Raw genomic sequence first — 24,219 nt, 5'->3', positions numbered from 1 at the left:
AAACACACGATGGGGGAGATGGGAAGACATCTTGCTGGACCCAGAGCTGGAAATCGGACCAGCACAGCCCCCAAACAAAAGACGACCGCAAGAGGCACCAGAGACATCGGAGCATCCGGAGTGGACACTCTACACCGATGGATCAAAGAAAGGGTCTGACCAGACGGCCTACTGGGGGTTCATCCTGAAACAAGACGGTACGGAGAGGTACCGACAGAAAGGGAAGGCCCCTGGCAGCGCCCAAGTCGGAGAAGTCACAGCAGTGTTGGAAGGATTACTGGAGTTGACCAAAAGGAAAATTAAGAACGCCAGGTTAGTGACGGACAGTTACTACTGTGCACAGGCCCTGAGGGAGGACCTAGCCATTTGGGAAGAAAATGGTTTTGAAACAGCAAAGGGCAAGCCGGTGGCCCATAGAGACTTATGGAAGAAGATTGCTGAACTAAAGATGCAACTGGAGCTCCAAGTGGAGCACCAGCGAGCCCACACGCATGAGGGAGCTCATTGGCGTGGAAATGATGAAGTGGACTGTTATGTCCAACAGAGAAAAATTGTCTTTGTCGGAGCCGAGAAGTGGGACACTACTCCCAGAGGACGGGAGGTCCCAGAAGAATACGTGGATGAGGTCGTGCGGAGCGTGCATGAAGCCCTTGGACATGCAGGCGTACGGCCTACCCGTAAGGAGCTGGATGAGCATGAGCTTTGGATCCCAGTGAAACAAGTCCAACGCGTGCTACGGGGCTGTGAAGTATGTGGACAATACAACGCAGGCCGCCGAGGGCAGCGGTTGGAAGGATTGACCATCAAGAGCACGATTCCCTGGGGCTCAGTCTGCATGGATGTAGCAGGCCCCTTGGGAATAACGGGAAGAAAAGGGGAGAAGTACCTTTTAGTGCTGGTGGACTCAATGTCGGGATTTGTAACTGTAAAAGCAGCCAGGAAGGCTAATGGCAACAGTGTTGTCGGCATGCTGGAACAAGTGTGCAGCGTCCTGGGAATCCCAAAGGAGCTACGTACGGACAATGGGACTCATTTCCGTAACGCGCAGGTTGACCAATGGTGCCAGAAGTTTGGCGTGATAAGGGTTTATTCACCCCCTTACACCCCTCAAGCCAACGGGGTGGTGGAGCGGACCATTGGATTAGTCAAAGGCTGGATAGCTAAAAATGCTAACGACAGCAGCTGGAGCACCGTGGCAGTGGAAATAGGGCGGGCCCTGAACGACAGGAATAGAGTCGACAGGCCCGCCCCATCCATGGAACTCAACCAACGACCGTTCGCCACGAAGGAAACGGGGCGGGGCTCCAGCGATAAAAAGGAGAAGCTGACGCCCAAAGTGCCATTCAGAGTGGGACAGCGGGTGTGGATCAAAGCAAGAGAACAACCTGTGAACGCAGCAGTGAAACCTAAGTTTGAAACAACAGACACCGTCAAGCAAGTACTGGACAGGAATACAGTACTGCTGGAGAAACGGGGGATCCAAGGAGTTGAGCAGCTCAAGCCAGTTCCTGACTAGAGAGAAATAGAAGCCGGTGAAATGGCCAGTGCATCATGTATCGTTCCACCCTATCTCGGACTGGCCACCGTGAAAGGGGTGGTTGTAATTAGGAGAACAACTTCAGGGATCTGGGCAGGACGAGCCCTGAAGAAATTGGATTGGGCCAAAAATGGAGTCCTGTCAAACGAACCTGAAATGCTGAAGTGGAGTAGCACCAAAGACCGCTGCCCAGTATGCCTAACAGTCCTCCAGCTCCCCCTCACCTGGGAAGGACCAGGCCGCGACAAACCCTGGCGGCAGGAGTCGACGGCGGACGGGCTGCGAAGCCTCCCCGTCTCCCCGGTTTCGGTTATAAGCATTACTTTTTGTGGAAATTGCCGAATAGGCTATCTACCACGGACCCTGGTGATAAATCAATGGGGGTGGCGAGAGGAGGAACCAAAAAGATGCCTCTGCCAGTGGGACGGAGGAAAACTGATCTATTGTGCGACCTGCGAGGAACAGATTCGCAGGGACGAGGTGACAGCAGCGGGACAGGCTGATGGCTGGCAGGTGAGAAGATACTACAGCTCCCTAAGATTCTTCCAACCTTGCGTGGGGGCCCAGCCCACTTATGGGAGCCCCATACCCTCAGTCTATTGGGGCCCGGGACCTTCAGCTCCCCCTAACACCCCAGAGGGACCCTCGGTCAGAGAAGACTGGATCTGGAGAAAAGCAGAAGGGCCGCATGACTTTCTTTGGGAGTCTGTCCACGCCGCATGGCCCTATGATCCTGCGCGAGCAAGCCTGGCCTTCCCCCCAGTGAATACTTCGTATTCCCCAGTCATTTTCCGAGTGCTGCGACCTCAGACAGGCCCCAATTCTGCAGAAGAATTAAGTTGGCTCCCGGATGACACCTTAGCACAAGCAGTGAACGGAGGCTGGACGGGCCCCTGGGAACTGACTACCTGGGCGCATCTGATATTGGAAACCATCAATGACTGCACCATCCCGATAGTGGATTTGCCGGACGTGCCAAGAGAGGGTGAGATACGCACGTCGGATCTGTACTATTGCACCACTGAGCTGGATGGGTGGGGCAGCAACGCAGCAAGGCCCAAGGAAAAGTCAACCCTGTTCCGAGTAACAGCAGAATACAACTTTCGTGACGGGGTCCTGCAGGTCCCAGGAGGCGTGGCCCATAGAGTGAAGACGCCCTCTGATCCTGACACTACCCGTTCGGTTCAACTGTCAGTGCAGATGCTCACAATCCCATATAAAGGAGTCTATTCGGTAGGAGCAACAATCACCGTGGTTTCAGAAGACCAAGTCTACCCCACTGTGTCCTGTACTGAGCCAGAGAAGCCAAGAAGAAGACTCGGGGGCGGCGCTTGGCGGTCGCTCTCCTCCACTTTTGCACGAAGGAAGAAAAATTAAAAACTGATGGATACACCGGCAGAAGGGGGTCAGGTCGTCAAGTCTACAAATCAGCGGAAAGATAAATATCGAAATGGGAAGAAGTATTTTATAAGTAAATTGTTTAAAGTGGGCACGGAAGTCTGGTCTGGACTCTCGGACAGAGGACCCTTTTTGAAGCTCCCGAACGGTTCCATTTTACTGGACATGCCTCGAGAGGATTATACTGTTTCCTACCCGCTCTCGGAAGCCTATTTCCTCAACCACCTCATCTATATTCGACCCACCGACTGGCAGGAGGCGAAGGAAGTAAGGAGAAGCGAGGAATCAACGCCACGGCCGTGGCATGATCCGTTTTACTTTCTCCCCGTGGAATACCCGATTTGGAAAGGAAAGATGTCACCGGATGCAGTCAGTCATTCGGGAGGTACGCCGACCTGCCCACAACGGCTCCCTTGGATTTTCAATGCAGTGTACCTAACCATAGGAGGGACAGAGATACGGGTTCGTTGGGGGCCCCATTATCTAGAACCTCTACAAGGTCAGTACTGTGAGATATCAGTAAATGATATGGTCATCTGGACTACATCACCGGGAATGGCCAGAACAGTAGTGAGAGTGGAGATGGACCCCGATGAATATGCTTTCAACAACACCAGGCTTCCACTAAAATTGGAATTGGACCGAATATACCCTAATCCGCCGCACCAAAGGATCTTTGCTCCACCACCCTGGGGGTACCGCACACGACTGACGCTACATGGGCAGTCGTTGTGTACGTACATTACGGTACCAGCGCCTATAGGCTACTCGCAGCCCGCCTGGAACGATCCAGTATTGAGACGAGGCGAGGGCCAAGGCCCACTTCCCCGACCGGACTGCTGGAGAGTGTTCCTATGGAAATGGGTGTGGAGGGGGCTGGAACCTAAGTTGCCCTACCCCTCTCCAGTATATAGCTCACTACTGCGAGGACGAGCCATCAGACGAGCTGCTACAACCACTGTCTCTTGGCGGCGCCCCAAAGCCTTAGCAAAAGTCGGCGAAAGGCCATATACCGCAGATCCTAGAATACCATTAACCTACACTCTAAGGAACCCAAAATGGATGTAACCCGCTTAAGGAGGGTGAAGACAAGATCCAGCTCGCTGGATGACCTTACAGATTCGGATGACACCACAGACGACGAACCAGACACCCCTGAACGACCCTTGCTACGGAAAACGACTACGAGAAAGAACATACCACTTTGTATTAAAGCTTTGCTTACGCTTTTGGCGCTACTAGTTACTGCTACTATTCTCATCGCCATCCTGTACTTCATAGGAGTTGGGCCATGGCACCTTACGCATACAAAGGTTACCTATGGTCGCTCCAAGTACTTCACTTTCAATTGTTGGAATACCAGTACCACCTCTATTTTTGTGCCATGGGACAACGAGTCTTCTGTTCAGAACCAAAGTCAATTATTCAAGAAGGAAAACGGAAAGAAATATGTGGAGAGTAGAGCTTACAATCTAAATGACTCCATGATTGATGACCTCCTAAACCGCACCTGGGAGATCTACAGCTACAGCCTCCTCAAAGATGGAGTGATTTGCTGGGTAAGGATCATGTATCAGAAGGAGCGACAGACGGCCCGATGCAACTGGATCCATCCAGACAACGGCGTGCCAGAATGGCATTGCAACAAAGCCTGCCGACCCCTGGCGTTGGCACCGTCCCAAGGATACTGGGACACCGAGGTGATTTATTCGGCCCCACATAGATCCTCAGGCTGCAGGACTTGGCTCCCACGAAGGGAGTTCTGGGGAGATTATCACCTGAATTGTGATGAAGATGAAATTGACACCGAGACCCTGTATCAGAACCGAACTGCCAGTAACAGCACTCGGATACAACCGACGGGGCAACCACAACAGTTCGTCTGGCAAAACTTCACGGCCTTCCTAATTAGACAAGGACCCAGACAGTTCATGTATCAGAGCGACCAGCAAGAATGTTATAAGAATAAATTTGGTATCCTAAACGCATGCCTGTGGAACAAATATGTTAGTTGCACTGGGCAAAATCACATAGTTTTGGCTCTGAAAGCAGATTGGTCATTCTCGTGGACCCGAGCCAGAACCGTGCAAACAGAAATAGAACCTTGGTTGAATGACTCATTTCCCTGGACTGGTATAGCAACAGATCAAGTATTCTTCATAGGAGATTTCCCGGAGGGGGCAGTTCGCTCCCTTGCCGGGCTAAAAGGACCGCACTTTGCTGACATGCGCACGCAACCGCTTCCAACTCCAGATGACCTCCTGAATGCCCCTAAGGACCAGTTTGCACAAATTGATGAGTGTGTAGCCCAACGCATTTTTGATAGCCTTAACGACACAGAATGGGTGAAGACGATGTCCTCCCCGCGATGTGACCTTTGGCAAACTAGCAACACCTTCCACGCTGCATGGAAATACCACTGCCCGAGTCCTGACACCTTCAAAACAGCGAAACTCGTCCTCCGTGCCTGGTACGAGGACTACCATCGTGCCTGGGATTGGGAGTGGTGGGGACTCCAACAGGAAGAACTGCAGGCTTGGGTTCTGCCTTGCCTCAATGCGTCCCACAATTATTGGATTAAATACCAATATATCGCCACTGTCTACTCCAAAGATCGGATGATTTGGCCAGGTATTTTTTGGAGACCTGACAACTACGTTTTACCAAGGCCCTGGCGCATGACTTGTAATAAGAACAAGACCCAATGTACCATTGGACTAGCAAGAAAACCGTGTCAGACACTCCCAGGTTGGGAAGATTACTGCAAGGAACATTATGCGGATGAGTATGACACCCATGCATCTGAAGTGGTTTGGCGGAAGATTGCAGGGACATGGCGAAGAGCGATTGTAAGGGCGAAAACCTGCACTGATGCGATTTTGGGATACCAGCTACAAAAGCGCCAGAAGATTGTAGATCTACCTGTTCCTGCCATCCCCGACACCCTCATAGCCATTGCAGAAGGCCATGCATTCCGGAAAAGTCTATGTGACGGAGAAGTGGACCATGGTTTTGACTGGGTAGGCCCTAACCTTCTCTATTCTAATCTCACCTGTAACAGTTCCAAGGAAGTGTGGCAGAAATGTGGAACGGGTGAGCAACAACATGCGTGTTACTGGTACGAGACTTTGGGCTCTACCCTGACTTCTACCGTTATGGATGTAGTTGAGGAGGTTGGAAATGTGGTTGGAGGAGGCCTCAGTATTATCGAACATTGGTTGCTAAATGCTTTGAGCATGTTATGGCCATATTTGCTGGGCTTCCTGGGCGGAGCCATTGCCCTAATCCTGGGAGTGGTTGTCGTGAAGGAGTGGCTAAAAATGCTTTGCAAACACGAGAGGAAGGACTACCGGCCCCTCCCCCCAGAGGAGGAGCCTGTTTCAGCATAAGAGGAGGCTGCCGGGAGCCAGCGAGCCATTCGCCGATCTTCACCACTGCAATCAAGACTGGACCTAAACCAAGGGACAAGAAAGGACGACATGGAATCTAATTCTTCAACCAACTTCTCTCTTCCCTCTACACTTTTCGCACCCATCCAAGTGAGTACCACTGAGCAACTCGGATTTATCCTGGCCTGGGTTGTCTACTGCCACACTGGGTCCTGGTCCACCGGACAGCTCCTGAGGGTGCTTGTCTCGGTTCAAGGGCTCATCAAGATCATCCTACGCCCAATCTTTTTGGGGCGATGGGATCTCGCACCTTCCCTCTTCGCCTGCTACCTAATGGGTAGGACCCGCATCAATTGGCGACGAGGCGCGGTGGCATGCCTTTGGCTTTCCATTGACACCGCGGCCTTTCTGATGGAATTACTCCTCGGGGGAACCCATGCTACCCGAGCGGCACCACTCAAGATCCTGGCCGCTATCGTCGAGGGCATTCTGGCCGTGTCCATCCTCATTTACCTAGCCTACCAAGCCCTATCCATCAAAGGCAAGGGTAAACGCCGCTGGCTTCGTAAGTGGGCCGCCCTAACCCTCTGGGCAACAGGATGGGGAGTTTTTGTGCTTTTGTATTGGTTAGGGAAGTCGTCCCCACTGCCCATTGCCGTATGGCTCATGACCCACGGAGCCATATTCCACGATCCAACCCCGATGGCTACTCCTGGGTCCCCGGAATATGAAGATCCTCCCCCTATCATTAATTCCCCTTGGCTCGCGGCTCAACGAGGCACATCAGTATAGAACCAGCCTTGATCCCTGCTCCTGCTTATGCGCACTTAGCTTCTTTTTATCCATTTATGTTTGTTGATCGATCGATACCTACTAATCATGAAAATTACCTGAGTTGCTGTTTCTCCTAGGCTCCAACTTGCTGTGTGGGATGCGGAGCATCCGTAGAATCCTTGGGATTCATGTGGGTAGCATCGTCTACCCGATGGTGTAACGCTTGCGTGCACCTTGATAACGTTACGGCGATCCTCTGCCTCAACGAGCAACGGGACCTGCCGTACGTCTCGGCCTCTGCATCTCGATCCCTGGAACAAGTACACAAAGTCGTGTGGACCTCTGCGTTGAACCAAGACGACGATACTCTTCGCACATCGTACTTGGGGAACGACCGGATACTACCCATAGTCCAAAAGCTATGGGAGAATCAGATCACTCGTCAGTGCCTACCCACGCTGCACCTTTTGGATGGCCGAGTGTTGGCGGTGGGTAAACCCCGTCCATCTGTTTGTCCGGCGTCTCCTGACACGTACATCGACGTCGGGTGCCAAACCAGCATTGCAACTCACGTACAGAGTACCCAAACTGAGCCTCTCAGTTCATCTCAGCAAGCATGCCAGACCGATGATATACCTGTCCCATCACCCCAAGGCCAAAGTAGCAACGTCAGCTCCTCTGTCGCCTGCATCTGCCAGGCACAGTCTCCTTCGTTTGCTGTTGACTTCGAGAACCTGCTGAAGGAACTCGAGGAAAGTTGCAGTTTTCCAGCGGCTCCGCCACAGGATTTGGCGGCCGAAGTGCTTTCTCCAACCTCACCACCTCAGTTGGAGCGTCAGGACCCCTTTGGGCCGTCTGGGTCTACTGTGGACATGGGACTAGACCCCGACATCTGGTCTTCTCCACCTTCCCACCTGACGGAATACGAGATCGTGGACACATGGACGCCTTCGTCTTCTCCTGTGACCTGCTACGAAAGAGACATTTTAACTCTCCATGGTGGTGATGAACTGGACTTTTGGTAGTTGGAACTTATGTTTTCTGCGAAGCCCCGTCCGATCTCACGGAGGGGGTGTCGAGGAATCTGGTATGGGTGTGAGATCTGTCCAGGTATACGCAGAAAAATGGAATAAAGGCCTGGGAAATAACAGTATAACCCTGATTAATGATTAAAAGATGATTATAAATGTTAAGTGATTATAAGATGATGATACTCATGCCAATGAAGCAATGTGTGATAATATACAGGCCAGTGAAGAAATGTTTGTAATGAATGATCAAAACATGTATTCTGTACCTTTAATCAAGTGAATATTATAATGATGTATGCTCTGTATTCTTAAATCCATTGATTCTACTACATTATGAAAGGCTAAAGGTTGTACTTTTGAGTTAACCAACAAATAACATGTATTATTAAAGATCATAAGAGTACTTTTCACTAAGCAGAAGGCTAGGGACAGAAGGGTGAGTCATCTAAATGGGGAAGGAAAACAAGGGTGCGGCAGAATTGGAAACAGATGGTCAACGGAAAAAACAGGAACTGCCCTGATGGAAAAGGGAACTGCCCCGATGAAGCGAGAGGCAGGGATGAGTCATTGGAAAACTTGAGAAAGAGCCCGGTACTTTCCACAGGCAGCCCTGCCCTTCATGACATCAGGTAATGACGTAATGCGATGGGCAGGTTCCATGGAAACACAAGGGCATAAATACCGATGCACGAGTCAGAACGAGCGTTCTTCGTCGGCAGCGCAGAAGCGGAATCATCAGAGGGAGCTGACTAAAGACCAGCGGAGGATTACACCGAGGGACCAAGGGAAACTTATTCCACGACTTCACGCTGCTTAGAAGGGACGAGTTCCACCGGCCAACACCCCTGGTTCCAGATCCGACCGAATCTTCTGCCTCTACCCAACGTTCTCAACCCCGGCGCGGCTGACTTGGAGAAGAGACGGAGGTCCTTTAAGGACAAGGAGTCTGCATGTTCAATGGAAAGCGTGAGCCTTCTCTCCGCTTCTCTTCCATAAAGAGGACTTTGCTCCGGCTGGACAAAGACTCTGACCAAGGACCTCAAAAGATTACAGCTGCCGAGACCAATGACCATCGGGTATGAGTTAACCAGCATCTCCCAAAGCCTCGCTCAGTGAATTTAGTGAAACAGGTTAGGAATGAGAACAAGGAAAGGAGGTGATTAATCCTAGTTGATTTCATTATATTTTTGCTTCTTTTATAACTCTTGGTAATTAATTTGTTGTTATATGCCCCTGCTAAAGCTTGCTTAATAAACTTGCAATTCTAAAATTCTAATGAGGATTGTGAACAGTGAGTTTAATTGTGTCAGTCTTGATTATTGTTGGTTCTCCTGAATATAGTAAAACAATATACATGATGCTAGAGACAGGGTGGCTTTGTGTTTTCCTCTGGTGAGTGTTAAAATAATGACCTTGGGACTTAACTCTAAGTCACTAAATTTAATCTAGCCGTTAACAAGTGCCGTTATTTTAGGAAAGGAGCTACCGTTAACAGGAGTGGTTGTAGGGGTTATGTCGTTGTGAGGGCTACTCAGCGGATTGCCCCTCAACTGTAAAAGGTCATAACTTCTGGATTGAAGGTAGTCAGAGCTAGACGAGTCCTTTCCGACCCCAGTTTAAACAGATAATTCTCCACAAACTATCGCTAGGGTAAGACCCGAGTTTCTGGGGGTTTTCCGGACCTGTTAGACAGAGAACTGGGCAGTAGTGAGTCCTAAGAGTTGTGAGGAGTGGGCGGGACTTACTATTGGTAGTAACAGACAAGGTACTTCGGCTTCCTAGATTAGATTAGTTAGGTCTCTCTAAATTGCCTTTAAATGTGAGCGTGTGGGTTTAAGGTTATTGGACCTGTCTGTCTCTGTGTTGTCCTGCCATAAACTGGCAACCTTTCCAAGGTGTACCTTTTCCTTCATTTTTTGCCCAGTGGCCACTGGAGATAAACACCATGGCCCACGGGCAACTGGGTGTAGTGGATGAATGATAAAACATGCATGTGTGGTTGGAAGTGTTTGCTCTAATCTTAAAATAAATCTGCAGGAACTGAGACACAATCTTGGACCTGAGTGTGATGAACTTGCATGATGTTCAACAGGATCTTGTTGTAATGCACTCATTTTCCCTGCAGCCCTCAGGTCCGTTTAGCAGTTCCTGGACCTGACCAAAACCCCTCAGACTCATAACTTTGAGAAATAATGAGATTTGCTTAAGTATAAAACAGGCTTTAATGCCAAAAATGATCAAATGTTACAAGTCATACATGGAACAGATGCAGAGTGACATCCAGCGTCCAGCGCTGGGCTTCACTCAGCTCACCTCAAGGGTCACACCAAGTGAAGCAAAGATTGTAGAGAAAGTTCTGCTTATATCTCCTCCTCATTCTGCAGCATCTCTTCAGGGTGTTGGCCTGCTTCATCAGTTTTTGTTTACTGTGACTGTCACCAGTCTGATATGTTATGGTAATGTGAGGGTGCAGCAGGGTGCATGTGAGCAGATAAAAGAGACAGAAGAAAGACACACAATTGTAAATCCATAACAACATGAAATCCAAGTCCTTGTACAATTAGTCTGTGATCAAACCCAGTTGCACTAATACCAAGTCTTTGGGCAGAATACACATGTAAGGAACATGAAAAAGATTCATCGTCACTATCTGTTTTCTATAAAGTAGCAAAGCAAGAAGAAATTCAGAAGACTCAAATAAGATGTTCAAGGTTACAAGTCTTGTGACAAAATTATCTTCACTTACAAACAAAAACGTTGCTTGCCATGGGAAGCACCCAGGAGGAATGGTTTGGATTTAATAACCTACATACCCTCATCAGTAATGAGTATACAAGGGACACCACAAGTTGTGGCATTATGAGTTGGGGATGTTTGTTGAGCTTTCAGTGAACCAGAGTTTGTATTGTTTGGGCAGTTATGGATGTTTATCTGAACTTTGGACTGACGAAGGTTCTCCATGAAAACCCAGGGGTCTGTTTGCTTGTGAACGGCGCTGTTGCTCACTTACAGTGGGAAATGAAAAAGGACCAAAGTGAGGAAATGAACCAAAAGCAGAGAGTGACGTCTCTGCCTGCCTACAGTCATGTATTTGTGATCTGAAACCTTTAAAATCGTGACACTAGCACTCTGGGCTTCTATGTAACCACAGGAACATGTCCTAGTTTCTCGCTTTCACCTTTGGAACGGCTGCATTCATCACATGCAGACAGAACAACAGGCTGAATATGTAATTGGCTTGCTTGATGCTCTCACTTGGCAGCTTTTAGCTAGTTTGATCCTGTTTGACTCATGAAGTGTAAAAGTGAACTAGACAATTTATGGGCATTCCTCATCAGACCAAGACTTCTGCACTATCCTGGTGTGAAAACTCCCTTAGACTTACTCCTACCTGTACAGTACAGTTTGATCTGGCTCAGATTTTAGGAATTTTCTCCTGGTTATTTGGTTTAATGTGGGGTTATGGTAAATGGTACATAGATTGTACTTAAGTAGAGCTTTATGAAATCCAGAGTACACCAAAGGGCTTCACACTACATTCAGTCATTCACCCATTCATGCACAAGCTACTGGATCGTAGCCACAACTGCCCTATCTGAGAGAAGTGAGGCTGTCACACACGGGCGCCACCAGGCCCTCTGACCCCCAGCAGGCAAGATGAGTGAAGTGTGTTTCCTAAGGACACATGGACGGAGACGGACAGAGCGTCTCCATCACTCCATCACATGAGCACCATCACCACAATCACCATCACCGCCATCTTGTTAATGTCTTGTGAGGAAACGTGTGTGTAGGTTCCTCATACACACGTTAGCTCTTTTATAGGCCCATGGTGACATTTGTAAGCAACCCACATGCTGGGTTAAGGCACATAACGGTCAGCCACCAATATGTATGTGGCTGAGGTGTTATCTCTAAAGTGTCACATGTTCTCTTCTGCATTTCTTGCAACATTTAGCCAGTTCCCCCATATGTTATGCCTACAACAGAAAGCTAATTTGGAGACTCAAAACAGGAGGTTCCAGACTTTTAGAGATGATTATCTGCTTTGACTTGCTGCAGGAAGTTGACCAACATGCCAGCCTCTGTATGTGTGTGTGTGTGTGTGTGCTAGTGTGAAAGAGTCAGAAGGAGGGGATTGGATTCCTCATGTCGTCTTGTTGATGACATCCCCATGGGGATGTTGTGAGTTTTCCACTGCCCCTCCATTTGCAATGCAAATCTGCCAGAGGCAGAATCAACTGTTTTCATCCAGACTGGATGACAGCGCTAACAAAACCAGTTCTGGGCCCGTTCAGGTGGGGTTCCTGGAATAGATTCAGATTCCTGCTTTTAAATGTTATCAAGTGGAATGCAAAACAGCACAGGCCACCTTCACTCAGAGCATTCAGCCAACCATTAGAGGATCCAGGAGGAAGGGCAGTTTCTGTTTCTGCAACAGTTAGAAACTAATGGGTGCATTCAGTGTTACTATGACAATTATAAGCAACAGTTGTTAATTTTACAAAAATAAAACCCAAAATGAGCTCTTATCAGAAATTCATATTTCTAACCAGCTCTGAAAATAGTTGGGCAATATTTTTGCACGATTGGCCAATTAATTTAATCTGCTGGACACATTCACCAAATTTTGAGTTCATCTGTCCATCCATTATTTAACACGATTGTCCTTGGAGGATCGCTGGCCTCCAGCAGTCAGACAGGCGGGTTCACCCTGGACAGGTCACCAGTCCATCACAGGGCAACACAGAGACAGAGAGAACAAACAATCATGCACACATAGTTACACCTAAGAAGAATCTCACTGAACCTGACAGTCACGTTTTCCTGTGGGAGGAAGCTGGAATACCTGGAGAGAACTCATGCATGAACAGGGATCTATGCAGAAAGACCCCAGGCTGGGATTTGAACCCAGGACCTTGTAGCCACAAGGCAACTGTGCTATCAATTGCATCAGTGTGCAGCCCAAATTTTTAATATTTTAAAGAAAAACAAAATTTATTCCTCTCCCTCTGCAACTAACTACTACGATTAAACATGTGAATTGTGCTAATGTGGAGTACTCCCTATTTAACCCAGAAGGGATTATTTTTAGTTTATTAGTAATATTAGAAATTGTGGAGTTCGCACTATTTAGATCAATATTATACAGCCCAGAAATGGAATCAGAATTAGAATTAGAATAACTACAAACTTAGAATCCAGAAATACTTAACAAGTAGAGTCACTACTTAATTACTTGTATATTACTACTTTTTAGAAACTGTAACTACTCACTTCACACCAGAAAATGATTTAGATTAATCATTTTGCTTTTTTTCTTTTTCTTTCCTTTGGTTCGTTATTTTGTTTGTATTTCCTTTTAATTCATGTAAAGCATTTTGAATGGCCTTGTTGCTGAAAATGTGCTATATAAATAAAATTACCTTATTTAATGGTATTCTCAGTGTAGTAAAAGAATTTGGCTTACTTGCAGTATTGACATTTTTTCATGTAATGTTTCACTTATGCTGTGATTAATTAATGATCATAGTTTTCTCTTCCATGCCACAGATGTATGAAAGAACACAGAGGGAGAAACTAATTGTAATTTCACTAATATTTAGTCACCTCAGGTTTTTGTAATGTCTTGTGTTTTTCCAGTTCCAGTAGCTTGTCTGGTTCTGAGTAGAATGAACTGGCTACAACCACCACACACACTCTGGTGATATGAAGAATCAATTCTTGATGCGTTTTGCTATTTTTAGATCAGCTTGACAGTTGATCGTTAATTATGAGAGCCGTGAACAACAACATATTTATAATCATGACATAAATCCATGTAGGACCACAGAGGGGCGTCCTGCTGTTTTCTGTCTGGACACTCCATCACCTGCTCCAGGTGTTTGGATGTGTGTGTTTGTCCTGGCTGACCTCTGTTAGTTCTCTCTCAGCCTCCATCTTGCTTCTCATATTTACTGCTCAGCATTACTCTGACTATTTTGGTAAATATGTTTTTACAGGTACTTTACAGGAGGAATGAGAGCACTACATCCATCATATGAGTGTGTGAAACCAAATCTGACAAACTGAAATAAGCCAAACAGGAACATGTCAACACATTTTCCGCATTTATTTTTGCTATTTTATAATTGTGGCTTAAACTTGATGAAAACCCCAATTCTGTTATTCGGATAAATTGAATATTATATCAGTGTTTAATACAGAAGTGTGGGTCTATGAAGAAGTATTTTCATGTACAGTACAGTATGTGTACTCAGTACATGGTTGGGGCTCCTTATGCATGGAGACGATCAGCCTGTGTTTCAGCTGGGATGTTCAGGAAGCATGAGTTGCCATGGCAGCGGCCTTTAGCTTGTCTGCATCATCGGCTCGGCTGTTTCTCATCTTCCTCTTAACGACATCTCACAGATTATCCATGAATCTGTAGGTCAGCTCAGTGTACCTGTCAGTTAAATACAGTGTTACTATGACGATCAGAGCAGGTATTGGTAGCGTTGGCAGGGTGGGAAGGTGTAGAGTCCTGCTGGAAAATGAAACCAGCATCTCTGTAAAACTTTTCAGCAGGAGGAAGATGAGATGCCTGCACTGACTTTGGGCTTTAAAACTGTGGATTTATTCTCTGTTTCTAAAGTGGATTTCATAAAAAAATGTGACAAATGTCCAAGTCCTGTGAGATTCTGGCTGTGAGGTTCTGACAGTCTCCTCTAAACCTCTCAACTAGTTCTGCTTTGCAGTTCTCTCAAAGCTGCAGTTAATCCTACTGTTTTGCATTTTTTCTCCACCAAACTTTTTCCTTCCTCTTAACTTTCATTATATCCTTAGCCTCTCCAACTTCACCAGATAGGAAATTGCCGTTGTAACGACTCAAACCACCCTGGTATTCAGAAAAAGACAAGTTAAGGTGTAAAGTTGGATGTAATTTTTTTCAAAGTCATTTTAACAGAATGAAACAAGGTCAGATTTTCCCAAACTACAGCAGATTGAATTGCTAAAAGTGGCAGAGATGGTGACTGGGCTTCAACAGCTGCTGGTTAATCATAACTGAACCACAGCAGAGCTAAAGGAGAAAGATAAACCCTCGTGTTTCTTATCTGATCTCCCCCCACCCTCACCTAGCCAAACAGCCCTGCTCTGTTCAAACACGTGGTCTATGCAAATAAAACCAACCTGCGGAGCATGAAGTCACAACCAGTGAAGTCACCACTAATGATAAGCCCAGAGAGGTGCTGGACACACCGGGCGCCTCCATCACCATCTGTGTGGGTACAGAGGCACACCCAAAGCAGAAGGAGATATTCCCTGAACGCTCCCAGCCAGGGCGGGGGACGCCAGCCGAGGAAGAAACAAAAGCGGCAGGAGCCGGAGCAGGGGCCAGGGCCACTGCGGGGAACGCAGACCTACAATTATACATGCCAGCGGAAACGGCCAGCTCTCCTCTCCTCCACAAAACTCATCCTTATGAAAAGAAGATCAGATATCCACAGCTTTTGTATGTGCCCCGGTGTTTGGTTCCTACATCTTTTGTGGAAGAGGAATGTAGACAAATCTCAAGTCTTTAGCAGCCAAGTTGAGTCAGAGTATTCCCACAGGGCACAATGGATCGGGTTAATAGCATTCCTCTAATGGCAGCAGAAAAGCTGTGGACAAACATTTATGTTTGGATGGATTGAGTTTTAAGGAGCCTCTTTTCTAAGCCCGGTCCACGTCTCTTTCAGGCAGGTCAGCCGGCTCCTCCCTGGGCTATTCACAGAGCTCCATCACTTTCTACCACAGGCTCCGGGCCTTGTTCTCTACTCACAGAGTCCGGCAGTATTGACCCAAATGCTCTCAGCATTCCTCAGCGTGCTTTCACTGATGGCTGTGAACATGAAGAAGCTACACATAGAGAGCATGACAGGAAGTGATAAAAAAAAAAAAAACTCATCACAGTTTAGGATTTATTTCATCTTATCAGTATAGCAAAAGAGTCTGAAGCAACACTTCTGGTAGTTACAGTGTACTCAAGCCCACATAACCACAATATTCAATTCTATTTAGTGGGATTTTTACATGACAGGCCAACAGTGGTGAATAATTATAAAGTGAAACAATAGTGGCACAAGTTTTTCAAAAAATTAGCAAATATAATCGGAAGGAGAACTTTTGGGCTACTGTCATGTTGGGCTGCAGTTAGTAGTTCACTGTAGTTCACTGTAGTAGCTAACTTTACTTAGTCTGAACCTTACATGTTCATAACAACATGAACTGATGACTGTGATTTTTATTTGAATATTATATCCTTTGATATCAATCAGAGTGTGAATGTGTTTTTATGTTAAGCAGTCAAATATAATATTTTTAAAGCTTCAACAAGGAAACCTGAGACTTTATTTCCATAAACATCAAAGTCCCCTCACCAGGACTTACCAGGTGCTTTTCACTTCCACATATTTATTTGTTTTGTGAAACTAAATGTAGGCTGGCAGTCCCCTTTGGAAAATCCCAGACTGCTTTATTGGTCAAGTCTAACCTGACACCCTTCACTTCGGATGAAATGTAAAATATTTGCAAAGCATTTCATCAGATGCTAAGTTCTAGTACAAGGCATGTAAACATCCTTAAATCTCAAACAAAGACACTTGTCCATACATTGGTGGGATACATAGCAAGATGTGTGGAGTAAAACTCCATTACTCAACACTTGATTGAGTTTTAAGTGGTCTGAGGTTATAATAAAAGGAACAACTCTGATAAATTACATTGGGGAAAATGTGAAGGTTAACTTCACCATAATGGGAATTTTATTTCATTAAGCAAAGCAGATCCAGTGTCCTAAATAATTTATTAGAATGCTAGAAAAAACAATCTATAAGAATGCTAATAAGGGCCATAGTTTTGTTCAGATGAGACATAATCCTGTTAAAGTTCTTTTATCACACAGCTGCAGTGCACCCTGTCAGTTGTTGATGGACATTAGAGAACAAGCAGCCCCATGATGACCAAAACCCAAAAGGATGTTAGGTTACAAGCAACAGCATTTCCCAGAGTTCTGTTCAATCCATCAGCAGAACAGGGAGAGTGGATGGAGCAACTGCAGACCAACTAAAGGGTCAGGCCCAGCAAGGAGAGCAGGAGTCAGGGAAACAGCTTAGAGGAGGAGGAAATGCTAATTTATCAGAGCAAATACAGAAAGTTTTTAAAGTTTCTGTACAGTGAAGCTTTTCTAAAAAAAAAAGTTTTTCATCCAAAATTGGTTTATTAGAACAAAGGATTTTTTCTCCATTATTGTGTTTCTGTTCAGGAAAATGTATTTTCAAAATGTCAAATTGTGCAATTATATGGTCGATTGAACGATAGATCAGAGGCGTAGTTTCTAGTGTCTTTGCAGGTCTGTGCTGAAAACCAGGAGGTCAGATGGAGGACAGAGTTCTGTGGCTGTTCCAGCTTCCAGTATTCTGAGCTGTTTTAGGTGTTTATAGCAGCTGTTATTGGACAGCTGGTCATAGCTGTACAGCCATGTTGCCTAATGGAACCTGGGATTCTAAGGAAGGGAGCTTTTGCTTTTCCATTCTACAACAAGAATGGTGAGGGGTGCTGGTATCGATCTCCAGTGGTCAACAGGCGAGAGGCAGGGTCACCCTGGACAGGTCGCCAGTCTATCACAAAAACTGAGGTGTGAAAAACTGAGATTTTCAAAATATATTTTCCAAATGCTAGTTTTTTTTCCCTCTTGCTTTTATGTGCTGTAATCATCCTAATGAGTTGTGTAACTACTGTTTCTTTATTTTCTGATATTTTATTATCTTCTGCTGACTTGTAGCATTAATGTGTTTTCTAGCTGCATTATAACAACATCCTGACCGTCTGATTGGTCATTAACAGCAGGCTTCCTGATTCGTATTTGTAGACATGCAATTTGTCACAGTTTGACCAACAGAGAGCTCAAACAGAACCTTGTTGCAAAGTTTATAATCCTGGTCTCTTCAGCACATTTTAACACAGTTTATAGTGATGTTGACTATTATAAACTGTACTCAATATTACAGTTCAGTTGAAAGGACAGTTATCTCTGACACTGATCAAATATATTTACATTTTTGAATTCAAGAAAAGTTATAAAAAATCTCTAAAAAAATTTCTCATTCTGTTTTCTGGCATTTAAGAAATACCAATAAATTGTGTAATTCTACACTGAGGGAAAAGAAAAGAGGTTTGGTAATAGGACTTGTTTTAAGATCTTATTAACCTCTGTTCTAATGTGTTTAGATAGTGCATGTTAGAGGTAAATGTATTGTCTGGGCCAATAGTATTAAATTCTGAATTCTTGGCTTTGATTTTTAGGTCCAGTTCTATAGACCTTTAGAACTGGTCGATACACTATAGCTATACACTACAGCCAGTGTGCAGCCAATGTACAGTGGCTGTAAACTGAACACCCACACTGCCTGAGAGAAATTCAAAATATTTACAAAACTAAAAATATTGACTTAACATAAATGCAGAGTTTACAGAAAGAATAGAGCAAATTCCAGAAAATCAAAACATAACCAGAGAACAAGACCCTTTAAAGAAATGAAACAAAACGTGAACGAGCTGAGCACTCGTACAAAGAGACATTTTGATTTTTGATAGAAGGGCTATTTTTGTCAGATGCGGCTCTCTATCTGTAGTTTGTTTCTTCTTGTGCTCAGGATGTTTTGAGGCTGCAGTCTCTTTGAGTGGTTGGTGTTTAGTTACCAGCAATCACTGAAAAAAGCGTATGGCAACTAATAAAACAAAGCAGTAAATGGCGTCTCTTTCCCTGGCTTTTCCTTCCTGGTGACCAGTCACACTCACTCAACACTGTTACATAAAGTCTGTTTGGATCATTGAGTTTCTACTAGGACCTAACTTGGCCATTGCCTTCGTATGTAATCCTGGTCAACTCTTATCTCCCTTTAGAGCTCCGTCTCCATCTTTGTTAAATCATGACTGGTTTGCTCTGTGTCTCATTTCATGCCTGATAGATTAGTGTTAGAACTCCATCAAACAGTAAATGATCTGTACTTGTACAGGGCTTTATCAGGTCCAGAGGACTTGAAACATTCAGTCATTCATACACACATTCACACGGCAGAATCAAGGCTGCTATATCGCACCATCAACCCTCCCATCCACCAGCAGCCAAGTGCCTGGCCAAAGGACACAACGATAAACGTGGATGGAGCGGGGATTGAACTCTTGTCTCGCCATCTAATTTCTTCACATTGAGATTTGTGTGAATATGCTCTAACAGGATGTGCTGTCCATGGCTCGAGACACCACACAACCGTCTTTACGTCAGACTTTTACTTGTCTGTTTCAGTGTCACCTGAACGCGGCTGGAGGCTTCAGTCTGCTCAGGATGGGATATGGCATCACAGATGGGACATCATATCCTGTCACAGTCATAGTACTCTTGGATTAATGGAAGGAAATGCACAGCTTTATGCGTCTGGATTTAATCCTCCTCCTTCTTTTTTGAAAAACGCTCATGGGAAAGCGACTCTGTGCCCCCACACCACACACCCAGCCTCATTCTGGATGTGTGGCCACAATTAAACTGTTAACCTCAATTGGGCTTTTTAGCTAGTCCACAACAACAGGACCTCTTAGACCACTTTCTGCTGTACTTCATCAGTGGCTAATTGTGAGCCCTCCCTCTCCTCACTCTAGGGCACATGTACATGTTCTCTGAGGAATGTCATTGTACCCCATTTGAAAGTTCCTCAGAGGCCTGTGGATGTTATGTTCCCAAGCCCCCCATGTACAATACCAGTCTAATTACTATATGAGTCTTTCAAGGAAAAATGGTAAGAATGTAGTCAGAGCTGCTTGGGAACTGGTTGAAAAGATAAAAGCAGCAGACAAAAGAAGCAGACTGAATTAGGGACTTTTACATAAAACATGAACTGCTAAGCTTTTCAGAAATATTTCTGGATTCTGTGTAAATGGTCTATATTTCAGAAAAGATACAAAAATCAGGAAATATTATTTTTCCTTATTTAAGTAACCAGCAGGTCTATGGAGAACTAGTTCATTCAAAAATTAAGTGAATAAATACTGTTAATATTAAATGCTCCATCAAATAAATACAGCAAACATCCAAATGAAATAATAATTAAAAAAACAATAATATTTTATAAACACTATTTCATAATAGTGTTTTATTTTGTGACACTTATTTTGGAAATCTACATTATGTTTTTCATGGGCTTTTATTTTTTAACTCGGTTTTTATTTCAGGGTCTTTTTTATGTTCCTATGTTTAAACAAAAGGTTTGAATATATTTAAAGTTTCACTGCATAACGAGATCTTTGGTACTTTTTGATTTGATGATGTTTTTGTGCTGAATCCTTGACAACGGCAGTTTGCATTTTTACCTATGCTGGGCATATTCAAATATTACACTTCATCTGTTGTTTCATCCAGTGCAAATGCCTCTGTTGACGTGAACATATCTACTGTTTTGCATGTTTAGTCAACGAACTGCAAATCACCTCCAGTTTACTTCACAGATGGTGCAGGTGGAGCATGCAGTGGGTGTGTGAAGTCAAACTAGATCATGTTAACACATCACTGATGTGTTCAGTCAATGTGAGCTGCTTCAGATGATTTGACTACACAATGCTGTGGTAACTTTGTTTGGTAAAATATAAATTCAGAATGCAGTGAAACTGTGCTAGGGTGTTTTTGTTCATATATTTAGGAAGATTTATTTGTCATTAGTAATTCTCTGAGCAGAATCTGATCTTTTCCAGAACTTATCAACATTTTCTGAAACAGGCTACAAAATGAAATCTCAGGAACTTGAGAGTCTATTACATGTTCAGATGTTTGTAATATTATGGCTTATTGGTGTGTTGTCCTACAGTTATTAATAAGGCCTGATTTGTTGTCTGCTGGATTTCCTAATAATGTAATGAAGTCCTGCTTTAAAGCAGTAGAACGTTCTTGACGTTTGGAATCACAAACATTGACATTATGTCAAGTTTCTGACTGAGAGGAAAGGAAAGGACATTTTAATATTTGCTTAAATAAAATTTCTATACAGTTATTTTGAAGTTTTCTGGTTAAAAATTTGGTGATATTTTTCTGTTAAACACCACAGTTGTGTACTGCATGCTCACACTCTTTTACAAAGAGTGTGTACTGTAAAACTGTGTTAAAAGAACTGATGTCTACCAATAAACAGACAAACCTGTGTTTTAAAGTGCTGTGGAGGACTTGCATGGGCTCAAATCTTATCTCTCTCATTAACCAGTCCATCCTAAAAGCTTAGGCCTGCCCAGAATTAAAATAGAAAAACACAGGAGAGACAGCAGCAAACGTGAGCTTGTAGCAAAAGCCACAAATTATTTCATCAGCTCACATCTGTTTGCCTTCATAGTAAAAGAAAAGGTACATGACTTTGACAATAATGTTTTCGTTTATATATTTATTAAAACTGGCATTATACTGTGACAGAATGAGACAAGAAATCTGTGAAAAAAGTCAAGCTCCTCCATCTCTTCACATGAGCTACTACTGCTGTCTGAAGGTCAAAAACCCCCAATCATAGTCAAGAGGCGGGGCTTAGCGCCTTCAATCAACTGGTATATATACTGTAGCTCTATGCATGGTGGAAAAACAACCTTTTATCTGCCGTCATCAGTGGCCACAGTGGTAAACAACCTCTTTTTTACATGGTGAAATATGTTAAAAAAACAACATGTTTTTAAAAGCTCCATACTGCTGTTTTAAGATTACTAAGAGTTTTGGCTCTTAAAATGCAGTATTATTGTCTGAACTAGGAGTTACTGGGAGATGAATGCATATCATTGCTAGACCTATTTATGTCTTTTATCTTATTCATCTGACAGTGACCTATGTGAAGTGACTCCACGTTGAGTTGCGTGCAACTGAGGTAGCTGAGATCTAATCATTCAAATGAGATTTAACTGTCAGGTATGAACACTCACACTGAAACCTGTCCACTTGTGACAGGATTAGCCAAGAGGCATGTTATATCCAAGTCCAAACCAAACCAAAGAGAAATGAGACCGTTTTTTTTATTTTTATTATTCTTAATGTAAATGACAGTCATGTGAGTGATTACACAACAAGAATCTTCCATCATTTCTCAAGAGAAGAATTTGATGTACATGTTTGATTCAGGCTACACTACAGAGGTAAAATCAGAAACAGCTTCCTGCTGAATGTCTAGACCACTTTTAGATTTAGAATGGTAAATTAGTAAAATGTACTGGTTTTCTAACACAGACCTATATTTAAGTTATATTATTACCTGTTTTAACAGAGATCAGGCCACCTCAAGGTCACACAGCTTTAGTTTTGGACAGGTGGCTTGTCCAGGTTGTTCTTCCCAACAAACAACCACTGGAGATGGGCACCAGCACAGCATTGACAAGCAAATGCAAGTGAAAAAACAAGAAGTTAGGATGTTAGAACCTAGAAAGGCTCAGTCCTCCATCGAGTCGAAGATGATTGAACACCAGTGTGATTTTCCACCAGGCAGCTAGTTGGACATCAAGGATTCAAGGATTTCTTATCGTCATATCATCTTGCTTGTTTGTGGTACGGAATTTGGACTCAAGTCCCAGATTAAGAAATTTACTACACAAAATATAAATACACAACATTATTATGTTGTGTATATTACATGACATTACATTATAATGTAATAATAACATGTGTTGGGATGATGCCAACCAATAAATAAGCCTCAGCAACACAGCTGACTCTGTCAAGTTGACTTGCCTTAATAGCATGAAGAGTTCTTGGGGAAATCAATGTGAGGCTTTTTACACCCACAACACTGTAAGACTGTCAGGCAAAGTGGTGGCAGCATTATGGAAAGGATCTGTTTAGCTGCTGCTGGTGATGGTACGTTGCACAAATTGGGTGGAATAATAAAAATGGAGATTACCTCCAAGTTATTTAACTTTACCACAAATAAACAGATGAAACTTAGAGATCAGTTTGCGTTGCAACTTGATAGTTAAATTCCAATTTAGTTAAAAAATACTCTGACATCCTGAGTGGCACAAACACACATGCATGTGGTGTTGGTGGTTTTATGGAAATGCAGACTAACATTAAGCCTTCTCTAAGCTCCAGCCTGGACACGACTGAAAATGTCTGCATTTTTATGTTAATATTGTAAGAACATGAAGACTTCAAAGTTTGTACTCCCTTGGTCATATTTGACTTACTTAACAGATTCCGTCACTACAAAGAAAGATTACACTGGGATACAAAAATATATTTTTTGGAAGCTGTTCTTGTTTTTTCAACTGAATTAGGATAATTTTTGCACTGCTGAATCCAAAAATTATAAATTTTTCTCAATCAGGTCAGCTTTTTATTCTAATTTGATTTAGAGAAATCTGATTTCTGACTAAATTGATAACATTTTTGTAACATCATCAGTTCATTTCCGTTAATATTTCTCATCCAAGAAACGTTTTAGGAGAAAAAAAAATTCTAACAGTGTATTAATTAAATGTTACAAACTTGGATCTCTGTAAATTGTTTAATAGACACTGATGAGGGTAAGTACATGTAAATTGAACATTACATCTCCATCTCTTTTCTGTCCTGATGGAATCTCTCCTCCTGCTCATCATTGATCAGATTCTCCAGATGTGAGAACAAGTCATGCATTTTGATGCTCATGTTGCTCCATAGTTCAGAAAGTTGACCTGATTGAGCAAAACCAATGTGATTTTTGGTTTCAGCTCATCAACATGACCCTAGCTGAATTGCTATTGACCAGTGTTATGAGTCCAGTCGGAATTGCAAAATGTTTTTGTCATATTTAACTTCAGCATTACATCCATGCTTTAGCTGGTGTTCTCCCACACCGTCATGTCATTCCCTCTTCCTCCTGCCTCACTCCGCTCTCCCCTTCTCTCCACAGCTGCCTCTGGTCTGCCTCTGGTCTTGAGAATCCCAGTGACCTAGATTCAGCTGGAGTTTACTGCCGGCTCCGGTCCTGTGCAGTCAGCACTCTGCTGCCAGCACCAGATCCATGTTACGCTCCCACATCAGTACTATGACCCACATCTCCATGGCAACAGCTCCTCA

The sequence above is a fragment of the Poecilia reticulata genome, chromosome 21, assembly GCF_904066995.2.
Source record: "Poecilia reticulata chromosome 21, P_reticulata-male-v2, whole genome shotgun sequence".
Lineage (NCBI taxonomy): Eukaryota > Metazoa > Chordata > Actinopteri > Cyprinodontiformes > Poeciliidae > Poecilia > Poecilia reticulata.
This window is presented reverse-complemented; position numbering follows the sequence as displayed.